Genomic DNA, 20045 nt, shown 5'->3' on the forward strand with positions numbered 1-20045 from the left:
TCTTCGTTTAAAATGTCTCTTTTCTCCCTTAGGTATGCAGAGCTTCAGTGCGGCAAACTGGCTTGGTTGAGCCCCGCTGGTAAATGATGGTGCTTTAAGAGCGCTATGATGCGGTAAGTAAGCGCTATGCCCAGCGCTGCAAAGTCTTGCCTTTGCTAACCTGTGTTTTCCTTCCTTGTAGGTCGCGGTGTTCTTCAGCACGAGTGGAATGTCCGGAGTGGTGCCAGCCGAGAGGTGACCAGCCAGGTAAGCCTTTTGAGGAGTTCGTAATTTGTAAATATCTCTACTGCTTTCTTTGATGTTGCCTCTATCTTCCCCTTTCAGGTGGTTCTGTCCGGGAGGCGTGCAGATTCGAGGAAGCTGTTCTCAGTAGCTGCGATTGTTTAAAGATGAAGACTGCAGGTAAGATGCTGCTGCTAATGATGTTCCTTTCGTCTCCTTGCAGGTTCTGCTTCTCCGAGGTTCGAGGGAATAGCTGGACACAGTGAGCGTCACGTTGCAAGCTGCAAAGTAACGCGAAACGTGTTGTCTTGCTCGGGTGTGGTTTAAATAGCCCCAACAAAATAGTCCAGGTAAAGTAGTCCCTAGGCTACCACACCCAAAACACTAGACCGCATAGCTTGGTTCTTAGGAACCAAGCTATGTGGATGCCTCCATGTTGGCTGACAATACAATAAAGTAGGTCCCAAGCACATTGTTTTTCATGGTGTATGAGCCTGGCAGCATAGGTGCCAGGACTGGCCCCATGAAGGCTTTTGAAGAGGATGCCAGGCTCTAGAGGCCCAAGTCCTGACTCCACCTGGCCAATGGGTTTGCCAGAGGGGGTTTTGGGCAAGGGTCGTGATAGAGTATTCCTGTTTCCTGGGAGAAACGTGTTGACCTTTCTCACAGGTATCGAATGGCAGCTTCCCATCACAGCAAAGGCACATCAGTGCACTATAGTTTTGGCATGGAGCACGTTGAAAGGGGTGTCTTGATAGCAGACCTCCCTTTCAGAAACACAATTATCCCATAATGTATTACTAACAAAATGAAAAAGGCTCAAACTACAATAACACACAGCACAATTTACAAGATAGCTCAGCGGGTTGAGCACTCGCTGCTGCGATCTGAGCGTGATCTGCAGGTCGCAGATTTGAATCCTGGCTTGGCCAACTCAGCCTTTCATCCTCCTGAGGTCGACAAATGAGTACCAATTTCGTTTGGGTGATATTCTATGTAAATATGTGCTCTTTAAAGCGCTTTGGATAAAGGTGCTATACAATGAACACATCATTATCATAATATAAAAACAATGACCCAAGTCAATCATTGTGCAAAGACAGCAATAAAGCGCAACAAAGTGAACAGCACATATACGTCTCAGTTCATGTACATGACCATTGCCTGTCTCTATTGAATACCTTGTTTTTTTGTGCAAAATATAGCATAATAGTGCTAAACAACTCCAACCAAGAACACATATAGGTCCTACTGTTTAGGCCTCATGTTCATCCAGTGTAGATCATGCAATAAATCTATGGTCAATATCGGCCATTTACTACTCTCTATGGGTCTATGTCAGCCATTCAATACTCTCTATGGGTCAATATCGGCCATTCACTACTCTCTATGGGTCTATGTCAGCCATTCAATACTCTCTATGGGTCAATATCGGCCATTCACTACTCTCTATGGTTTAATGTCAAGCCATCCGGCGTGGACAAGAAGTCAACTATGAGGTGGTTATGAGAGCTTGGAAAACGTTTTTCTCTAAAGTTCCCCATTATGTGATTATTTCAAAAACCATCCGTCAAAAAATAGTTTTGACGGAAAAAGAACACAGTCAAAATTGTCCATCTTCCTCAGGACGTAAACCACCACTCTGCTTCCTCTCTTATTTCACTTCTAGGTAGTGGTGTTGGATCATAAGGGAAACCATAATTCTGTGTCCATGGTGTGGATGATTTAAGAAAAAAAAAACAAAAAAAAGAAACAAAACAAAAACACAAAAAAGAATCAACCCTTTAGCGCAAAGAGAAAGTACAGAAAAACGAAGAAAAGTTAGAAAGTGGTAAATAAAATATAGATTACCACTTCGATATGAAGGGATATATTATTAGCCTCAGCTTATTATAGTTTCATGGAAGGAAAATGAATGGCCTCCTTTTAGTAAAGGGCGCAGATAGTCGCCATCAGCAACTTATTAAATTTACTGCATGGAGGATAAAATCTCCTGCAACAACAAAACTGGCTACAGAGGTCAATATCTTCCTGTTGTACTGTTTTTGTGAGAGAAAAAAAAAAAAAGATGTGAATGTATAACTGGCTCACTCAACATACCTAGGTACTGGAGTCCCCCAGATCGACTCCCTCGCACAGCAAGTCACCAAACCACAGGGTTAGCCGATTAGGAACTGACCCACCAACATCAAAACAGCTCAATGGCACTCGAATGCTCAGAGTCTCTCGCTCTTATATACTACCAAATCTTGTCCCAAAGTTATCGAGTATATGAATCCCTCACCATTTTGCATAAGCGCTTTCAGCTGAACAGCAACCGGCTGTACTAGTGGAACGCCTCCGAGTCCAAACATTTCAGGCAGCACGCCAGTAATGTAACAAAAGGTAGCAGGCACCCCTCTCTCGAAAGAACATGGCATGATAACCTCTCCTTTTTACCCACTGTGTCCGCAGCCATCACTTTTTGCTCAATGCACTTTTCTCACATGAGGAATATCCATTTACATATCAGTCTTTGTCCCGCCCACAAGGGCAGTCCAGCACCAAAATGCCAGGCAAACCTCCTTTGAACAAGAGTACCAACAGCAACCCCATACACGTGTTTCAGCATTGTTGGGCGTCATCAGTGAGGTGGAGCTGTGCCTCTCTGAGCACAGTGAGCAGAGAGACCACGTCTGGGTTCCCCAGGTAATTTAGGGTGACCAACCTCAAGTTCTTTACAAAAATGCAAAAAAGGTAGCAGGCGCCACCCTCTCGAAAGAACATGGCATGATAACCTGTTCAGTGGTTTTTAACCCACTCAGAGCCCACAACCATCGCTATTGTGCGGGAGAAAGACTGATCTGCAAATGGATATTCTTCCTCTGTGAAAAGTACAGTGAGCAAACAGCGATGGCTGCAGACTCCCAGAGTGGGTAAAAACCACTGAACAGGTTATCATGCCATGTTCTTTCTAGAGAGGGGCATCTGCGACCTTTTTAGTATGCCAGTAACGTGTGCATACTCAATGGATCCACTTCCATACAACAGAATGCCACAATGGATCCGCCCCACTTTTTTGTTTTCAGGGAGCCGGTACTACAGAGATGGGGAGTTCTAAATATAAAGTGTAGGAACTCGCTCCCCTTTCCTTTATTGCACCATTTTAATCACAACATGGACAGGATGCTGTAATGCACAGATTAATTGTTAATGCATAAATCCAAGCACTCGTGTCATTACTCAAAACATATTTCATTGTATTAACGCAATCCATAAAGATTAAAAACACATCAAAATTGTATGAACATACCACGATTTATGAACAATAGTGATCAGGGGTTAGTAAGGTGCACAACATGAAGTGCAACATAAACAAGTTACTTAATCAAAATAAAACATTGGTCCAAACTTTTAACAAATGACAAAGAAGGTTATTCAATTCATGTGGATCCTAAATTAAGTATCATTGGCTACAATGGTTATCATCCACAAGTGCAGCTCTGCAATGGTAGGATTCCCTTTCTTAATCTTAAGTGTCCTTGACTACAATCTGTATCAACAAAAGACAATGGTGACTATCCACTTGATCACATGCAAAATATGGTGACACTCGGTTTCGGCACTTGTGACCGATACAGGCATCCAAATCTGTTCTTCAGTCAATGTAACTGGGCCTTCATCAGAACATAAGTTGCAAAATGATGCACCTTCATCGGGATGTATCAATTTGCAAAAGGGTACTACTCCACAAACCCTTTCTTATTATAAAAACATTCATGTGGATTAGAAATAGAAATTACATATATGAGGCTATTTAGTTATTTCGGTTCATGGTCTGGAACACTGTTTAGTGGACATCAAAGCTGATTTTACAGACATCTCTCCTACACTTGCGTCATTACAGCGCGGTGCACAAGCAGTCGCCATATTGGAACAGGGTAAGGTGAAAGACTTAATTTTGAAACTAACCCGGCTGTGAACATGAATAATTCAAATCTGCACCAAAATTGGGATAAAATGCCAATGGCATGGGGAGAGAATTACTAACCAAAGGTAATGCCAACCCGCTATTTCATAGAACGGTCATTCCTGGAATAAAAAATATATATCCAGACCTTGATAGCGCAACCTAACGGTGGAAGCACAAGTACCAGGGTAACCTTACAAGAGACAGTCGAGTCGGGAAATTAAATATACAACAAAGTCAGATAACGGTCGAAGCACACCGTAGCTGGTTCCACTCCTCTTGATTATTAAGTAAGCTGATATGGCCATTAGTGTGGGTCATCCACCATTGCTCACTGCGTGCCGGCCTGTTGGCGTCCCTTAGATGATCATTTCCAGAGGCTTTTTTTAGAGCCCTCCATTTAAAGTCCTCAGGGCTACCTTCTGTGCCGCTAGAGGGGAAGTCCCATGTTTGGTCCTAATACGGGACCGATGTTCTGTTATTCTTACTTTTACCAGTCTGGGTGTCTTCCCTATATAGATTTTCAGACTGGGGTATTCCACAACTTTAGTAACATTACTACTGTTACAAGTAGCTTGCTTTCTCAGGGTCCAGAATCGGTTTTTCAAAGTCAATGTAGCGCATGCCGTTGAAAACTTGCACGCACTTCAGGTCCTGCATAGGAAGTGCCATTCAATGGAATTTAGGCACCACAAAGATGGAATTTAGACACTGCATCTGTGCTTGGTAACCATTCCTTCAGATTCTTCCCTTTCTTATGGCCTATCAAAGGCCAGGGGAAGGTGGGGTTCTCCAATTGCAACAAATGCCAGTGTTTGAGGATAGACTTCTTCATCTCATTGTGGTGCTTATTAAAGGTCATGGCACACACTAATTGATCCTCATTACCTGTCTTAAGAGGGTTGCTCTTGAGTAGAGAACCTCTTGTCTGGTTCCTGGCTCTTTTAATCGACTGCCTCAGCAGCCTGGCAGGATAACCTCTTCTAGAGAACTTTAAGTTGCAAGCTTGTTCGTACAATTATGCCTAGCTTTTAAAAATTGGCCGTATGGGATATTAATCCCACTGGGCCTTCAATGAAAATGCTCATAGCGAAGGATAGTATTCATATCAGTCTCTGTGCAGAAGAGATGCACAGAGTATTAATCCAACTGGGAAAGAGGTCTATATCACCCTTCCTAGAGTCTCAGATAATGAGAACATAGTCAATGTATCTTATTTATAGAACCCAAAAAGCAGGTTTATACGGATTATCATCACCTTATAAGTGTAGCTGTTCCGAGGCGTTGGTGGGGGGGGTGTCTGGGGGCTATAGCCCCGGATCTTTTGGTGGTAGCCTCGGATAGAATCTCAGGGTCTACAACCAAAAGGCTAGCTAGCCCCGAGTCCCCACAATCCCAACATTAGAGTAGCCCCTGATCTTTTCCAGACCTAGCAACACCCCTGTAGCTGTACAAATTGTATCATGTTGTGTAAAGTGTATGGTTTTTAACTGTTTGTATGTATGTTATGAGTATATTGTTCCTCCAAATAAATTGAATATTTATGACCTAATATGATGTGGATGGCTATCATCTTCCGAGCCTACATACAATAATACACATTTTTTAGAATACGGTGTGAATAGGTTCCATATTGAAACAAAACAACATTGAACTTTGTTTCCCTTCCGTGAGACACAGCTTGCCCGAATTTTCTATATTCCTTTTGACCGCAGGTGTCTGCGAACTACGGGGTACACCCTTCCATTCGTTTCCAGGCCTTAATTAGGGAGCATGGGTGTTGAGCAGCACTCCAGCACCTGAACTGGCATGCCACGTTCTCCCCAAATAACTGTACATCAATGCTCACAAATACATTAAAACATGAGGGTGATAACCTTGGCAGAGAGGCGCTACCAGGATTTGTGCCACCATGGCTTCCTCGGCATGGTCGTCTTTAGCCACAATCAAATCTTCTTGGCATTTGGTCATGCGACGGAGAGCTGGTTCGTACTCAAGGTCTCCCCCGCTGTCGGCTACTACCCACGGGCCGAAAATAAAACAAGCCGGTTTCTAAACAGCGAATCACACCACCCTACGAGAAGACTTACTGAGAAAAGAGTGCTTTGACCTCACAGCACTGATACAATTGATATGGTATGGTAGGTTATTTGTAACACGCTTAATACCCAGAGGTTTCTAAGTGTGGACCCAGAGATCGAACCTGTGTTGCTCCGTGTCGTCTTGCTTCCAAGGCGAGCACGTTGCCGCTGAGCTATCCTCCCGAGAAGGCATCGGCCAAGAAGGAAAGGGCTGGAGGGCAGTGTTCAACGAGGGTGGCAGCGGTGGGTAACAGTGCTCCTCTGCTTTATTTGTTTATTTATTTTCTTTAAGTTGTACCGTTCCTATACTTTCATTTTAAAAAGAAACTGTTCCGGAATGGTTTAACTTTTCCACGTGGGAGGGGGTGCAGCAATGGGGTTTATGGGCGCGGAGGCCGGCCAGCAGGGAACATAGTTCTCCTACTTCTTTTCGTACACTTCGACCGCTGTTGGAGGATCAGGCAATTGGCTGTTTGGGATGAAAGGAATAGAATTGGCCGTTGGCACTGCTGACCACCAGGCAGACAGCCCAGCAGCCATCCTTCAGATTTGCAGCATCCAGGATAAAATGGAAAATGACAGGTGGGCGTGGCCTGCTGCATTCTAAGCATACCTGCGAATTCCCAGGGCTGTCCATCGCCAGGGGGCGTGTGGAAGCGCATCTCGCCCACCCCATCAGAAATATGTTATTCTGTTGTTCATATAAAATAACTGCCAACTGCCACTGAAAATATCGCAGCTCTGTGGGAAAGGGCGGGAAGCCGAGAAGTGCTGTTTTTGAGCCTGCGTAGCTCCGGGCACCCAAAGTGCGCAGTCTCCTCTGGGTGCGGCGTTTTCTGCCCCATTACTTGGGCTTCTGGCACTTTTACTGACACGTGTAACGTTTGTGTGGGTGTATACGCATCGAGTGTCTGATGATGAGGAGGAGCAGGTCAATAATACTGGTTCGGCAAGTCACTGCTCGCGCACGCAGGGTGGCTGCCAGCCAGGCGACGAGCACACCCTAGGATGCATTTCCGCACTGACTTCACTCTCATAGCCCGAGAGGTTTTTAGAAACGTCCCTCAGCCCACAAGGCACGATTAACGGCCTTGACTGGCATTTACTATAGAGCCGAACTGCGTAGCTTCTAATTCTTCTCACAAGACCGCCAGGGCGTGGGCTGTAGCGCCGCATCTCTGCGCGGTAATGCGCCACCCTGCGGGCCAGGGCCACTGATCTGGTCCCCATCGGGCAAATATATACCCTGGCCCGGAGTAAAGCGGCATGTGCCTCCGAAATGTGCTCACAAAAACAGAGGGCAGGCAGGTGCCCAAATACACCAATGTGGCCTCAAAAACACAAAACCGGGGTTGCGTCTACACGTTAAAAAGAGTGTGCGGACACTATGTGCCCACATGTATCAACTTGTGCCCGGCAAAAAACAGTACAAGGCCAGAACCAGAGAAAATATCCCCTCCAGTCTCCAGCATGACAACCTCTCTTGTCACACTTGGTTAAACATTCATGGCCCACTTGCATGCTTCATGTATAACGTGCGGAAAATGTTCCATTCTAATTAAACGCTTTTTTGGCTTGGTAAACGTAAACATGTGGAAATGAGGCAAATAGCTAAAACTGTTTTGTTCAATTGTGCTGGAGGAAGGCAAAGATTGTAGGCAGCTAACTGCTGCTTTGCGTGTGCTTCCAAAATAAAAATGACCCTTTGCATTTCTTAACACAACAATGGTCTCTTAAACAGGCCCTCAACAGTAAATTGCACCCATTTTAAACGCTCTGCTTTAGGAAACAAAGTGATCAGCAGTGCAGAGGAGGGTCCCAGCGCCTATTGGGCCGCTGGGAGAGGGGGTGGCGTTTGTCTCTCCAGAGTCACAGAAGGAGGTTGACAGGTGGCAAGTTACCTCGCCAGAAGAACTTGAAACCTCGAGGGACAGCCGCTTTCGAAAAAGATTTGCCAGGAAGCTTCTGGAAGGCGGGTCCCCCTTCCCCGTGGAGGGGCCACAGGGTGGGCGGGTATGGAAGTGCCGATCGGGCTGAAGGGAGGGGCAGCTGCTGGCAGCCGCCGGAAACTGGCCGAGGGGGTGGTGACACGGCCTCAGCCAGGAAAATGGGGAGATCCACAGGGTCTCCAGCAACACACTCCTCTGCCAAGCTTCCATCCCACCGTCCATTTCTGGCAGCAGGAGTAGAGAGTAGTAAACGTAGGAGGACTGGGTGGTCCGTGATATGCCTCTCCCCGGGGGGGCCCTAAGGCCAGTTAGGGGCAGTGGCGAGGGCACGGTCTACCTCTCACTGGGATGGCTTTGGCCTGGCAGGAGGGTCCAATGGGAAGGTGGCTGGAAAAAGGGAGCGTGGGGTGGGGCCAGGAGGTGGAAACTGTCGGTCAAGGGAAGGGTGCCTCCTGGGATCACCCCTCAAATATAGGGTATGGTGGGGAGGTCCACGATGGCGTAGGTGGGACCTCAGTGTGGTACAAACGCCAAGAGGGACGGAGTTGAAGGTTTAACCAGGAACTGCTTGTCACAAGGAAACTCAATGCTGATATGAGTTATGATCTATTTTGGAAAGTGTTGGTTAAGGATTAGGGAGGTGTTTATGATTGTAATGCAGTGATTATGTTTTAGTAACGTTAAAGGATCAAACATAGCCATACATAAATTCCAAACAAAGGGGTTTGTGTCTTTTCTCCGGTCGGCAATGCCTCTGTAAGAGGATTCAATTCAACACTACAGCTAAGTCAACGCCTAGTCTATAATACTGAATGAAAACCCTTATTGATATATCTTTAGGTCCAGTTCATGCGTTCTGGATGACTACCCCTATATAACACCCCTCTCTTGGAATCCCCCTGACCCCACTGAGCCAAGAAGTAGTTCTGTTTTGCAAGTTAAAAGGTTTATTTGATAATTTAAACAAGAGATGTATATATCACACCTTATAATAAATTAATAATTGAATAGCACACTTAATCTGATATGATAAAGATTAACAACGGAGAATCTGGCACTAACACGCTTCTCTATAATCAATAAGGAGTTGACATGAAATGGATAAGGTAGCACACAGGTGAATAGGAACAAAAGAAGAAGGTGGTACAAAATGCTTTATAGAGTTCAAATGGATGCAAGGTTGAATGAATGAAATGCAGTATAGAAATACTCAATATGATTTCAACAAAACAATGTAATCACTTTTCTCTGGCAATCCCCTCCCCCCCTTTGATGCAAGGCAAGGAAATGGAAGGAAAACACACAGTTCTCAGAAATGCAATCAAATGTGATTCAGTTCAATCCCAGCAAGCTTACAGAAAACAGATAGGAGTTTTGAAAACACAGGCAAAATGCTTTGATATGTGCTAGCAATGGATGAGAAATATGCTGGAAATGCTTTTAATTTCCTTTCAGAGGTTCAGGGTGAGTGGTATCTAGTTAATATTAGTCCAGGCTCACACTAGCAATGATGCAGGGATAGTTAGCAGGTTAACGAATTTCTGGCAAATGGAAGGCAAGCAGCAGCAGTTTTTACATGTGAAGAAATTTGCAAATCGCGGTAAAATTCGCGAATGCGTGTTCCGCGATTGCGGTAAAACTATAAGGGGTGGGAATGCGGTTCTAGGTTCATAGGAAAGCCACGATTATAAGCTTTCAGATAAAAGTTACTGCAAGTCTCTAGCACAAACGGTTGCGGAGATATGAGCGATTTTGTGAAGGTCGTTTTTCAGATTTGAAATTTTAAAGTTCAAAAAGACAAGTGCAGCTTGCAACTAGGAAATGACAAGTGACAGCTTTACAAATGACAGGTGACAGTTAGGAGGCAGTTCTACTTAGATTAAATAGATTGAATTATATTATTTTAACTAGGAGATTGGTTCTACACAGTCCTGCTGGGTACTCACACTATATTCTTGAATTAAATGGGCCTCGTCACGGATCTGGTCAGGGTTTTGGACTGGGCTCGGGTCTCTCTCTGGGCACAGCACTGCTTTCTCTCTGGGTACAGCACTGCTTTCTCTCTCTGGCCTGGTCTCTAGTTTGGCTTTCTGGAGGTTGATGAATTTGAAGTCTGGATCTCTGGATGTTGTATGGTCCGGCAGAGCGCGTTGCAGCAAATGGAATTGAAGGTCCCTATCTGTCCTGTCTGTCTGCTTTTATGTGTTTAGAATGTGGGTGTGTTCTAGCATCACTGACCTTACCTCTCTCTCAGCTTCTAATTGGTCAAACTTCCATTTCTTATTTGATTGGGGAATGAACTGTGAGTCAGAGGGATGTCATTTTATGGCTTGCAGATAGGACACTCCTCTGTCAGATTGCACACATTCTATATTTGATAATAAAAGACATATTTCACAGTTACACAGTTGCTTGAAATTACATATACATGGTGTGGCTGAATTTAGCCATGTCTCTGTCCAAATCTGCTGTTTCTAAGAGCTTGCATTCAGACATGGCACATAATTGACTTTTTAACTGATTTTTCACTTTGACATTGACCCAACTTTACATACATGTGTGCAGGGAGTATGGACATTAACTGATGAAGTTTCAGATTTTTAACATGCATACATTTAGAGTAATATCCACTTTTCCGCTAAAACCCCCCTGAACATGCCACCGGGTCGAAAAACCTCTTAAAATGTGGGCAGAAAAATCACAAGAATTATGGTGTCATTTATAAAATTTTCACATGTCCGTACTATGAGTGATCCATCTTTTTAAAGTTATGTTCTGGCTCCAAAGGGGTGTGGTTTCCTCTCAGCACAAGGTAGAAATACTGGTTTATCCAGTTCTGCCAAGCCAGCTTGCTCTCACAGGCAGTGCTCCTCCCAGCTTCTGCCAAGAGGAAGCTACATTTTACGACTGCTGTAATAAAACCTTTGCCTGAGTCAGGAGAGGCTCATTGTTCAAGAGGAAGCCATTTATGATCCTCTCAATAAACCCTCTGCCTGGGTGAAGGGAGTTGCATTGTTCACTCTCCTGCAGAGCACAGGTAATTCAATTATCAGATAGATGGCATATCCTTAGTGTGAGCAGAAAAAGGGCAGCTAGGCCTGGGAACACAGCTGTGACTCAAGTTTCACTCCTGATGGGGGTAGTTGCCAGGCAAATTGGAATCTCTTTAAGCTGTCATTTCTGTTCCCCAGTTTCTGCATTCAAATAAAACTAAACATTTTCACATATGCAGCTAGAATGCTGATTCTAAGTGCAAAACTATGACATTTCAACAGTTACAAAGGCATGTGACACCAAACATAGGTCACTCATTTAATCTAAACATTTTCGATTTTAGTGTCTTTAAATCCAGTGCAACTTAAACTGCTGACTCCATAGCGCTGCCAGTCTTGTTATAAACCTTCAAGTCACTTCAGAATATAACTTTACATTGGATCCACCTCTCAGTAAGTCTTTCTTTAGCCTGCTTTGGGTTCATTCAGTTTTACACAAAAAAGTAAAATCTGGTGTGGTTTTAAAATGCCGGCTTTTGGATAGTGGCGAGTACTGGTACTGCACCCATTTTTGAGATTTAAGAAATGAATTCCCCACCATTCTAGGTTGCATTTGGCAATCAGCATTTCCATTCCCAATGGTTTCAGACTACTGTGCGGGTAGTCCAATGGTGGTTTTAAAGCGCTTTGAAGCTAACCGGCGCTACTGTTTTTCCTTTGGCAACCCATTTCCCTCATGGCAACCCGGCCTTTCGTTCTCGCACTGGTGGGTGGCAAGTGAGGCAACCATTTCGGTGTGCGCACAAACTGCGCAGCTTTCCTGGATTTCGGCGCACATGTGGGTTTTCCGCCATCTTGAATTTTCTAAGCCCACAGCACCAAATGTTGTGGCATGATAGCTTAAACGTGGGTCAGGACACCCAACACCTCCCTCCGAGTGCGCTCAGAGTGGGCTGCAGCGAGCTTATGGACTGAGCACGCGGCCCACGCTGTAGCCTGCAAGAGGGAGTCAATGGCTCTGTCTGCGCGGGGCTAAGTGCAGCCGCACCTGCTGCACAGGCCATGGGCCGGCCCCGTGTGTGATCCACCTCTAGGTGGGCCCATACAGAGCTACAGGACACTAGCAGTGTGAGCTTTCTCCACCGTCACTGTTATAATACTGTTGCTGTGTGATCCACCTCTAGGTGGGCCCATACAGAGCTACAGGACACTAGCAGTGTGAGCTTTCTCCACTGTCACTATTATAATACTGTTGTTGTGTGGTCCACCTCTAGGTGGGCCCTGTCAGTGTTATAGGACACTAGCAGTGTGAGCTTTCTCCACGGTCAGTGTTCTAGGACCCACTCGTAGGTGGGCCCCGTCAGCCTCATAGAACTGTAGCAGCATGAACTTTCTCAAGCATGCCTTGTTAATGATGCTAGCTACTGAGGCTGGCCAATCCCCCTCTCTGGGTGTGCTATAGCACCCTGTGCGTGCTGTAGGAACCTAGCTCTGTGGGGCAACTTTAGCGGTTCTTCATCAAGGCTACAGGGCCCGACTAGTTTGCACTTCCCCCGGCAGTACCCTAATATTGCTACAAGCTCTTATCTGCATGGACGTGTTCATGACCGACACCTTCAGTGATATAGGACCCCAGCAGCATTCAGTCAATTATGGGTTTAAGTAGTGTCAGCATCCTCCAGAGGTACATCCTCAGGACTATAAACGTGTAGCTTTGGACCTCCAGAAGTACACAGTTAGTGCTCTAGCAGTGTGAGGTCGTGATAGCAGTGGTGGTTGGTCGACGTTATAGTACTCTAGCCCTCTGAGGAACCTCTACAAGTACACTCTGTTTTATAGGAGATTATCTGTACTCTACGTCTCTACAGGATTGCTCAGGGGCAACGCAGTCACAGAGCAGCACAGGTTCGACCCCCTGGTCCGCGCTTAGATACCTCTGGGTATTAAGTGCGTTATATATGATCATATATCATACAGGGGGTTCCATGTGTTAATATCCCCGAAAAAATATTGCCATGTTTCTGCAGCGATATTGAGGCAGGGACCCTGTGGGGGACACCCCCGCATTATTTTTAAATGTGCGGAGGACACACCCACAACCCCCACTCCCACAAATTATCCCCTCCAAAAACATTGCCTTTGGCGTTCCCGACGAGCATATACACGGCAATATTTTTGGTGGAGATATTACCTGATACCATACAGGGAGAATGTTACCAATGATGGCCGTGGACCATTGTTTAAGCACCTTTGGAGGATGCAAATGGCAGCAGTGTTATGTTGGCTGTGGGCGGAGGAGAGGGAGTGTGGCATTGCCCAGTGCTCTTCGCGACTACAATTAGTGGAGAATGATAGTCTGACCCCCATTGGAGGATCAGCTGAGAGCAAGAGAGGTCACACTCTTCCTAACGCAACTGGGGAATACTGAGACCTGACCAGGGTGAGCCATCTGAGAAGAGGAGGGAAGAGTGTTGAAGATCAGGACTGTGAGTGGCTGCGGGTACTGGCGCTGGGACCACAGCTGACATTTTTCTATCAATGACATACAGTGGTGGAAATGGAAAAAAATTGGTGGGGATCTCACAAGAGGCGGAGTTAGGGGGGGGGGTTGCCCAAAATAATAGTTCATGCTTCTTTTCAAAACTACAAATCAATTCCACGATGAGTTACTTCACTATGAGGCGAATAATAGCTTTGACAAGTGCTGCTGAGCAAATATTCTTTAAAACACACAATCTGCATCCCATTTTTTTTTTAACTCCCCTTTGGCTACTTTTCAAACAGGGTGATTTCTCTCGCCGAATGCAACGTTTTCTTTTACTTGAATCCCACACGGCACAGCTCGTGCAACTCCCCACTGAAAGCAGTTGGATGACTGCATCGTGTGGGAAAGTTCCAATGTTAACAGGGGTATTTATTTATGTATGCAATGTTTATCAGATATCTGTATATTTATGTATGCAATGTTTATCAGATACCTGTATATTTATGTATGCAATGTTGTCGGATACAGGTATCAAGCAAACATTGCATGAATAAATAATCCGGGTCCATGTATCCAACAAACATTGCGTAAATAAATAAAACTGCGTCATGGCTGAGGACCGGGTCGTGGCTGAGGACTGTAACCTCCTCTTGTGACCCCTTGCACGGGTCACCAGAGGAAGTTACAGTTCGCTTGCGTGTGCTTTTGTTTTTTTTTTTTATACAGTGCCGACTCTGGCCGGTTCCCAAGATCCGGCTACTAATCCGGTGCTGGATTTTGAATCTGGCGAGAGCCGGCCCAATCGACAGCACTGATGACATACTTATAAATAGCTGGTGGCCTATCACTAGGGTGACCAGATTTTCAAGACAAAAAAAAAAATGTGACGGCCAACAATATAAAAGAAGGACTAACCCACTCACCATTGTCTTCAATCCCAGCCCCCCTTATCCCGACATGCTATGCACCCCCATCCCACAGTATATGCATACAAATTGTGCGGCTTTTGAGTGTTGATAAAAGCACGTAAATCAGGATGAGAAGTAATAATTATGTATTTTAATGTATACTTTACAATTAACGTGATTGCTATTGGTATTTGGTGTGAAGAATCCATCCCTGCATTACAGGACCATAACTCAATCCCCCCCCCACAGTTATCTCAAACTTTTCCATATACTTTTCCCAAAAGTTTAAAAAGTTCACAGTGCCACCCAAAATCTGAGTTATTTGGTTCACAACCCTCCGCCCAACTAGTTAGTCGAGTACCACTCCTAACCCCCTGTGATGGTGACAAGTAATCCATGTATAACATCTGTATACATTATTTATTTAGTTGTGCAGGACCACCTTTAATCATATGACTTGGAAATGTAATCTTAAATTTAAGCATCAAAACAAGGTCATGATGGTTCGACAGGATGGCTCGGGAGGATATCTCAGAGGCAACGTGCTCGCCTTGGAAGCAAGAGGACACTGAGCAACACAGGTTCGATCTCTGGGTCTGCACTCAGAAACCACTGGGTATTAAGCGTGTTGTAAATATATCATCAAGACAATAGGGTTGGGTAATTTACAATCTTTTCCTTCTACCACCCATCTCTCCTACCGCCCACCTGTTATGTTGGGCTCTTCCCCTCCACGAATTGCAGCAACCCGCATCCCTCCCTCTTGAAATATCAGTCAACCAGACCTTGGGGCGGCATAGGACTCTCCCAGATCTTGTATCTCAAATAGCTAATGGAGTGCTTCCTAGGCTTCTGAAAGCAGACTGCTCGTTGTGCTATAACTCCCCAGGGCCGATTCACAGAATATTTGCCCGGTTCAAAGTGAATTCTCACTGCTGAAAAGTGACTTTGCACTGCCGACACAAAACCCTGATTCATGGAACTGTGCAGAATTGATTTGTGCCCGGGCAAAGTCAGTGCATAGTCATTTTTGCAGTTCAAAATGACTATGCACGGCAGAAATACACTGCACAGTTCCACGAATCCGGGTTTGGCAGTGCAAACTCACTTCTCAGCAGTTCAAATTCACGTTAAACTCGGCCCACAAGCCAGATCTGTTCTGAAGCGGTATTATCCTGCAGATACTCATCCTTCAACAGGCTTTCAGAAGACTCAGCCCTTGACACTACATGCAGAAACTGCCAAAGTCTCTCATATACTGTTGCAGCTTTTCAAAGTCCTGCAATGTACAGACATCTCTTTATCAGGGTGAATATTTTGACCAATCACAACAGAAGAGTCATTATTCCCTTAGCTTCACCGTTTCTTACTGAATCACTATAATACATGTTTAACCTTTACAATTGTGCACCTTATGATGCTCCCATAATGCTCTTTACCTTTAAGCAAATGAACAGGATTGGGTTCTATGAAGAGCTACCGTGTTGCAGAACCTGGTCGGGGGCCACGCCTTTCCACAGCCCCCTGCCCCTCAAAGAGGTGACAGTTTCCCCAGTAAATGTTTTCCATTTCCAGCACAGTGTCAATCAAGAGCGAGTGGTCTTGGCTATAAACAAACAGCAAGAATCCTATAAACAAACAGCATGAATCCTATAAACAAACAGCAATCCTATAAACAAACAGCAGGAATCCTATAAACAAGCAGCAATCCTATAAACAAACAGCAGGAATCCTACAACACTCGATTGTGCAGGTTCTAAAATGGTTAGAAGTGATCTCCAGATGATATGCAGTTGCATAGAAATATTCTGCTAATGCAAATGTGCAACAAAAACATTGTTCTTTTACCAACCTACCAGTGCTTTGAATGATACATAAAGGCACTATATAAATGTCAAGTAAAATAACATAACGTGTCAATGTTATGGACTAGTATGCAAATTTAAAGAGATTATTTAAAATATAAGAAAAATATCGAATGGAAAAATGCACCCAGGGGCCAGATTACAGAAACTTTGCACTGGTGAAAGTGCAAAATTACACAGTATTAGCACTAGGGCAAAGCTTGCTCTTAAAAAAAAAATAAAAAAAAAAAAACACACCAACACTTTGGGAAATATTTGGAAACCATTGCACTCGTCATGTTGTAATGGTTTTCAAATATTTCCCGATGTTTAAAAAAAATAAAACGAGCAAACTTTGTCCTATCGCAAAAACGCATTGAACATGTATATATTTTGCACTAGTTCAATGTTGTGCCCTGGTGCTTAAACCATGCCAAACTGCAGTTGTTACGGTGAAATGGTTTCTGAATCTGTTGCAGTGTTTTTAAACATCGGTCAAACTTTGCCCTACTGCTAGTACCATGCAAACGTGCACTTGCCTTGGTGCAGAGTTTCTGTAATCCGGCCACTGGGGTCAATTGATAGTGGAAAGATTTACACAAGTGTTATGATGTCACATTGTGCCACCGCCAGGGGCATCCTGACTGTGGGCTGAAGAGGGAACACTCCTCAGGTGTGGAGGAGGAAAAAGGAGGGGGGAGAGCTAGCGTTAAGGAAACGGGTACTAAAAAGGCACGAGGGAGGGGAGGGTGTTGCAATGGGTGCATGATTTAAAAGGTGAAGTAGAGTGAAAATAAAGTCATTCTTGTTATAAACATACACTAATCTATGGTGCATGGTGAAGTCCAAACACAGTGATACTTTGGGAACAGCCGTGACCTTTCCCCTTAGCTGGAGGTTAATGCTCCTTGACCCAGTCCTATCACTAAATTGCCCCTCCCCCACTGCGTGATATGTACATTTGCCATTTACAGGCCCCCAATGTTTCCATAACAGTTGGGATGGGGGATTGGGGGGATCTGGGGGGCTGTTTGCACTCGCCGAAACAGCTGGCTCTTATTACATCAGAAGGAGAAGTGGCCTGTTTTGGAAGAATTGGGGGCCCGCGCGTCGGTCTAGCACCCCACTGGCCACTCTCAGAGAGGAATGGATTTGTTTGTAGGGCGCTGAAAGCCCGCAGGCAGCGGGCGCCCGAGGCTGGCCTGATGTTCATTGAACGTCTGTCTCTCGTTCCACAAGTTGGTGGCCCATCGGAGGGGTGTGGCGGGCTGCTCTGGGGGCAGGGCCCCTTGCCCTGACGCCCCCATGCCTCTCCCGCTGAACGGACAGATGTCAATGTGTGCACCTTAGCTGTGCTGGAGAGACACACATTTGAGTGCTGCTCTGTTGGGGGGCCTTCTCTTCTTGGGAGGAGAGTGTTTTCTCTCTCGGTTCCTCTCCTACCTGTTAGCTACACTTTACCGAGCCTAAGCGTCAGTTTCAGTGTAATAAAGTCTGAAGCTGGCAGATATCATCAGTTCACCCAGTCCCGCATTTCATCCGCTTGTAGATATCTGAAAGCGGATGAAATGCGAGACTGGCTGAACTGATGATCTCTCTCCCAGCGTAAAGTGTTGCACATAAAGTTCTTCTGCCCATAGATTGGTAAAGGGGAAAGCCTTGACCATTTTATGCGCAGAACTGAAGATACCTAAATGCAGAGGAAAGCAGCAATGAGGAGCCTAGCACGAGCTCTCGTGAGCTGTGGACCAGCCACTCCCTGCGTACTAGTCACTCTCTGGAGCCCCTCTCCAGCATCACTGGAGACAAACGCGTGGGCCTTCCTCGCTGGTATCCACGACCCTGGAAGTAAGCGCCCACTTGCACTTCCTGCGCATTCAGCAAAAAAGGTCTGGCAAAAGTGTCCTTGATGTACCAGCTGACGGGGCACCCCCCGAGGGGGTTGGTGAGTGTGGGGGATGGGGTCCTACCTTTGGTCGAAGTGCTTTAGCCGAGCACATCAGTCATCTTTCGCAAGATCTGGGCTGTAGTTCGCTTTGGGGGCACTGTGCTCACTTGTGATGGGGGTGTGTTGCTTCGCATGCCCCTCCCGCGCTGAGAACGCAGGTGTGCTGTGTCTGATCTGTCTGGGAGCTATGAAACATACCTCTCCCTGGTATGCCGTGGTCTGCCTTCTCCTGGGGTGGGGGCTCTCTTCTTATGTCTGCTCTTCAGCCCACACACACAGTCCAAATGCCCCTCACCTGAGAAGTTGCATGCCTCCCTTTCCCGGACCCCATTCTCCAGTCTGATGCAGTCAGGCAGCAGTGAAAGCTTCTTACGGCGCCCAGCACTTCCTCCTCCTGCCCCGGACACATAGACCGGGCCCTGCCCCCGGCCCGTCCCTCCGCAAGAGCAGGGAGGAGCCGGTCCTCCTCACACCGGCCCGCCCACACGCTAAGCCGCGCACACAGAGCAGCCCCGAGGCTCCTCCAGGTTACATCACACACGCGAAGGCTGGCAGCAGCGGGGCAGCAAGGGTTTCTGATCTGAACGGAGGGACACGCATTTCAACATCAGCAGCTACCTGCGAAGGAAATACGATGGGGGCCACAGGGCTTTTCAAACGCCCCTTTATTTTCAAAACCAAGGCAATGGGACGTTTGATTTTTGGAAAGGCGAAGTCAAAACAAAACAACAGAATTAAACAAACAGAAAAGACAGACTGCCACACTGCAAGGAGTGACGTTTCAGATTTAAGAACAGCAACATAACGAGTATGTCACCAGGCCTCTCCTTTCCAATTTTGAAACATAATCAAATAGAGGCGAGGATCAAGCTGGAGACAGGGCTCGGACTGGCCTATAGGGCAATGGCAGTGCACGAACCCAAAATGCTAGAGTGGGCCAATGTTTGGGGTCAAAGTTGGCCACATTTTTTGGCCCATGTGAGCCACTTTGATGTTACTTCACGGGCCTCACCAGTGTTAAGGACTCCATTTTCTTTACCATTCACAATTTGCATCACATTTTACCAATGACCTCTCCTTGGGTACTACTCAAACAGTCTGTCACAAAAAGAATGAAGTGCCATTTGCAACTGTGGGCCACTTTTGGGCAATGCCGCAGGGCCGCGCAAGGCGGGGCAGGGTAACTGATGTTACCATCTGGCAGGCCAGCGAGAGGGGCAGCCTCCCTCCACTCCAAACCTGCTCCTCTCCCCCCACGGACGCGGAAACATGCAGTCTCTGCCACACAATGCAAGGGAAGGGTGAGGTGCCAAAGCGACAAGATGCTAAGCACCTGGAAGTATCAATAGTCAGGCAGGGCACAGGTTCAAAGACGTGCCCCCCCCCCGCTGTGGGGGCCAGACAGTCGGCTACACCGGCCTGGGGACTGGACTACAGCCCCCACTATGCACAACAAAGGCCCAGGGCTCCCCTTGCTCTGACAAATAAGAGCAGCAAGCTCTAAGAAATCACAATCTGTTTGTAGACCCTGAACGGGGACCCAAACAAACAGGAGGTTTGCTGTTTACTCGGCGTCCTCCACTCTTTGCCTCTTTAGCAAACTCAAAAATTTCACTGCATCCTCAGCGTCTTTTTCCCTTTCAGAGCATTGCACTGTTCTAAACAA

At 46.0% G+C, this 20045-nt stretch overlaps 1 protein-coding gene across 5 annotated transcripts in view; it reads right to left on the reverse strand.

Annotated features, from left to right (window-relative positions):
* Window positions 1-18827, reverse strand: part of MCTP2 (multiple C2 and transmembrane domain containing 2) — a 1028969-nt gene extending 1010142 nt beyond the window's left edge. For 3 of the 5 annotated variants that reach the window (XM_069625066.1, XM_069625063.1, XM_069625067.1), the window contains exon 1: window positions 18675-18827. The gene's annotated coding sequence lies outside the window, so the exon portion shown is untranslated. Of the gene's footprint in view, window positions 1-18401; window positions 18550-18577 lie in introns of those variants that run through there. The other 2 variants (XM_069625064.1, XM_069625065.1) reach the window with 2 other exon arrangements.
* Between the last annotated feature and the right edge of the window lie 1218 nt (window positions 18828-20045).

This window comes from Ambystoma mexicanum, chromosome 11, assembly GCF_040938575.1.
Source record: "Ambystoma mexicanum isolate Mex_15411 chromosome 11, UKY_AmexF1_1, whole genome shotgun sequence".
Taxonomy (NCBI): domain Eukaryota; kingdom Metazoa; phylum Chordata; class Amphibia; order Caudata; family Ambystomatidae; genus Ambystoma; species Ambystoma mexicanum.